The sequence below is a fragment of the Pteropus vampyrus genome, unplaced genomic scaffold, assembly GCF_000151845.1.
Source record: "Pteropus vampyrus isolate Shadow unplaced genomic scaffold, Pvam_2.0 Scaffold373, whole genome shotgun sequence".
Lineage (NCBI taxonomy): Eukaryota > Metazoa > Chordata > Mammalia > Chiroptera > Pteropodidae > Pteropus > Pteropus vampyrus.
Window position 1 is genome coordinate 539,780 of NW_011889154.1, and position 4,875 is coordinate 544,654.

Consider the following 4,875-nt stretch of genomic DNA (forward strand, 5'->3'; position numbering starts at 1 on the left):
GTTTTTAAGGAAAAAACTACCTAATTTTAACAATATCATGATTTAATGGCTCTTTATCTCTTTTAGAGATAAGGACTTTTCTACCAAGCAAAATGAATACAAACTCTCCCCTCCCCAAATTTTTATATAATATCATGAGTTTACTGAGCCCCTGGAGTCCATTCTTACTTACCCTAAATTTCCACAACCCTGGCCTAAGAGCACTTGAATTGGGCAGATAGGTATGCTTTGCCTTTCTGCATTTGAGTTCACCTCAATCTAGTCCCCATCCTCCATCCCACCAAAGGGTCTTCTCAAGGTAGGATTACCTCAGAAGTCAGTCAAGTTGCTCCTCATTTCTGCTTCCAGGCTGCCCCAGCCCTTTGAGCAGCCTCTCAAGAATGTTCCAGGCCTGGAAACCCTCTGAGGGTCTATGTTAGGGAGCCCTACCTCGGTAAGCTTTTCTAGAGAGGCCTTTTCTGGAAAGTAAGCTTTATCCAACTGGCCTGCTACCAATGGCATTCTTCTGGCTTGCTGAGCTGAAGCAATATCTCTCTTTCTAGGCATCGAAGGTGGCCAAAAAACAGTTGGTTTCAGGGAGCACTATGAGGAAATCTGGCTTTTGAAGGTTGCTAAGTAAACAAATGAGGCCAGACAGCACATTTTTGGTTACACCATTACCCCTAAAACAGAAGGCTACTTTAAAAAGTACATCCTCGTTATTACTCTATGAGACTATTGCCTATTATCTAAATAGGTAATTATATTTACGACTCAGAATGGTGTGCTTAAGTCTCACATTGACATCCATAAATTGGTACATTAAATTTTTAGTGTGCAAAGGGATGGGTGAGACTCACTCGTCTCAATGAATAGCATTATGAATGAACACTGCCCTGAACAACCCAAAATGAGTGTTCCAGGGTCTCTCTAGCGGTGAGTGTGGCTGGCAACCTCCACTCCCAGGTGCTCTTTGCAGAGCTGAGCAATGAAATTGCCTTTTGTCCAGAGCTGTCCTAGAAGGGTACAATAAAAAGAAGATGGGCTTTCAGCAACAGACAAATCCCAGCTCCCCCATTGACTAGCTATGTGACCTTGGGCAAGTCACCTAATTTTTCTGAGGCTGTTTTATTTGTAAATGATGATAATACCTACCTCATGGGGTGGTTCTGAGGATTACAATAAAAAAATAAATGTAAAACACTTAACAAAGTAAAAAAAAAAAAAGAGAATGTGAGGTAGGCAGGAGTGTCTCAGGTAAGATGCAAGCTGTACCATTGGTAGGGGAGGGGGGCCAGCCTGGTTGGCACCAGCTGTGTGACTGGCCGTAGCAGAAATTACTATGCATTGCCAACTTCTGAGTTCATTTGCACCCAGATTCAGCTCCTAGAGGTGCCAAAACATTGTAATTTACAAATAAATGTTAGTAAAAGTTTTGCCGACTTTCATAAATGAGGAAGAGAATCACAGATAAAGATTAATGTCCAAGACAAAGGTAGTGAATGGAAATATTATTCTACGTACTGCCTGGTTGGCTAATGGCGAGTCAGGTACAAAATACAGAGCAGTAGCAGAGCAGAGCTCCTGAAGGGGACAGCGCCAGGGCCGATGAACAGATCAAGGGAAACAGTGATCCATATCCAGCACAATGTCTCACGCTTAACGAGTGACTGATAAACGCTGGGTGAGAATCTGGTCAAAATCCCAGGCCAATCCTTGTGTTTCTATTGAAAAGCTGGTTGTCCTTATTGAAAGCTATACACTTTATAGAACTTACTCCTCAAAATAACTCCATAAGGTAAGTCTTTCTGAAAACGAGGAAACGGAAGTTAAAAGTGATACAGTGATTTACTTAATGCCACCTAGTGAGTAAGTAGAGGAACAGGCACTCACACAGGGCAGCCCTCACTCTTACTGTGCCTCTCTGTGCCCATGTGGACATGCAGAGAAATACTGGCCAGCTCTGAAATCTCTAAGCACTGGGACATCACAACAGGATGTTGCCTGCTCAGGACAAAACTCAAATCAAGTAGAAATCAATATATTAAAATGGGCACTCCTCTCCTGCCCCCCGCCAAAAAAAAAAAAAAAAACCAAACAAGAGGACTGCTGTCTAATAGAGCTTTCTGTGGTGATGGAAATGTTTTATATCTGTCATTCGATAAGGTAAGCACCAGCCATACATGGCTACTGAGCACTAAAATGTGGCTACTGTGACTGAGGAGCTGAATTTTATTTTTTATTTAACTTTAGTTAATATAAATTTAAATAGCCACATGAGGCTAGGGGCTACCATATTGGACAACACAGAATTAGACTGCTTGATTTAAAAGAAACCCACAGGGCCATCCACTCTCATTTCACTAAATAGGGAAATTTCCTTTGCTCTATCCTTGACATGTTTATCCAGCCTTTCATTTCATATTTTTAATAACAAGAAGCTCTCACCTTACGTGGCATCTGATGCCTTTGATAGGACATCTTTCTGATCTAATAGCTCCATTCTTGGGTGTATGATATGGAGATGCAGTTAGGTTTTGGTGAAATAATAAACCCACTTATTATTCCTGGGAGTTATCTCTGGACTTGCCCTTTCTGCTCTTCTCATGCCTATGAACTTTTAGGTCTCCAAGGGTGGCCCTAGCTGCATCACCATTCTCTGAGTTCAATGTTGTCGCCTCCATCCATAGAATCCAGGAGATCTCATCTTGCTGGCCTGCTGGTGAACCCACTATGCTGTGTGAACGTGAGGATACTTTCTCTCACCAGTAGTACTCAGTCTTCTGTCCAAATTTTTCCTCTAGGGCCCAGGCAGTCCTCCTGCATCCGGGGTTTGCAGTCTGGAGTCTGATGCCTCCTATGTCCTCTGAGGTGTCTGTCTCTGCTCTTTCTCATCCTCACACCATTGCTTGTCCTTACAAATCTACTCAGATTGTTGAATTGCTTACGCTCGGCCACCAGGCTAGACCATATCTTCCATCTTTGGGAAACTTGATTATTTTAGAAAAAAAAAGTTACATATAATCTTGTCAATTAGAGACTCAATCCTGTCCTCCATTTACTTAATCTCACTAGTTGGGTGATTGGCAACTCCATCTGTCTGTTCCATTCCCCAAACTGGTCTTTGGCCCTTTCCCACTTTTATCTAGTCACTTCTGGAGTTCAGTCTGGATCAAACAGGTGCTAAATAGATCTTGGTTGAATGAAAGACTTGTTGAGGATGGCAGTTCTATTAAACCACTGAACAGCATTTTTCATTCTGCACTCATGATCTAGATGATGCAAAGGGGCTACATATTATGATAATTGAGTGGCTTCTTTACTGATTGAAGCTAAGAAATACATTGTTACATTCTATTCATTCATTAATCTAATAAAACCTTCAAAAACATGAGATTAAATTGGCATGGTTTAATTTTAGTGAATTCTTTCATTTCTTGGTCATTTACAAGTCCCTGTTAAGTAAATAATTAACATTTTATTCTTATAAATGGCAATATTTTGTAAAATATTGAACCAAGAGAAAGTGAAGTCTATGGAACATATTAAGACTGTATCCATTAAATTAACTTCATCTAGGTTTAAACAAAGGAGGGAGGCATTTAATAAGGGCTTGCTAGAACACAGAATGAGATACATTTACATGGGGAAAAATACAAAATAAGCTGAGAAACAGGACAATAAAGGCTATATTGACTTCCAAGTTTATAACTAAATATGGCACCTTTTATCCTGATAGATTTAAAAAGTCCGACTATTCTGTATGGTTATTTATCATAGAAATTTAGTTTAAACTCTATTACCGTTATCCAATAGCACTTTTTATACATTGGATATAGGCAGACCCCTCTAAGCTGACACACATGAATGCTCTGTCCTGGATATTATATGACTCAATTCAGTTATACTTTTATAAGGTAATAAGAAACATTCTAAAGGTAGACCTTTAGGGAAACATAGCTTTTCCTTCAGACTTGGAATAATAATTTAAGAAATAGTAAAATTGATGAACTTCCACAATATTTAGTTAACAATCTGGGTCATATGGTGCTCATGCACCAAGCATAATTCTGGCTCACAATATGCCTGAGAGATAACTATCTCATTTCTCAAAAGGAAAAAATTTAGAGGAATTTGATTTGATTTAGAGGAATTGTTTCTGGGGATTCCTAATTTTTTTCCTTATCATTTCAGTGAAATTATTTTATTCAGAAGCAAACATCCTCTAGTTAATACAAGCAAAGGACAGTAAATGGGAAGACAGCATTTATTTGGATATAACCTTGTAGTATTTTAACAATGTAACTACAATCAGGTTGGCATTCTCAAGGGGTCAGTATTATTGTTTCTCATTGAAACAAATAAAGAAGCAAAAGTAGCCTTGAGCAATGGTTCTTTCATAGGTTGAGATATGATTTTCCAGTTTCATGAAATAATATTGTTCTACTACACTTTAACATTTTATATAACTGACTTTGCAAATGAATCTCATATATAACTTGCTTTCTAACATGGCCACTCTCTAAACTAAACTTAGGTTCACATAAGCATGGATATAACATCTGTTTTTTATCCATACTTAATAATTTTTAAAAATTGTTATTAAAATAAATTTTCATCAAGAAACATTCCTTCAGGAAAAGATCAAAGAAATATTTACAAAGCAGAAGCAGCATGATATGGTGGAAAGTAAACAGATTTGGAATTGGACTGATCAGGATTTAAATCTCTATTCTGTCACTTAATAGCAGTATGATCTTGATCAAATTAATTACTTCCATTTTGTATAAAAAGAGGGTATGAACAGCATTTAGCAACTTTCAGAAATAAGGACAATATATGTTTAGGCATAGAATTTTCTCAATAAATTATAGTTCTGTTTCTCTCTTTCCTACT

At 38.2% G+C, this 4,875-nt stretch overlaps 1 protein-coding gene across 19 annotated transcripts in view; it reads right to left on the reverse strand.

Annotated features, from left to right (window-relative positions):
- The window catches only part of DLGAP1 (DLG associated protein 1), an 822,162-nt gene that overhangs the window by 302,747 nt on the left and 514,540 nt on the right, over positions 1-4,875 (reverse strand). The window lies entirely within an intron of this gene.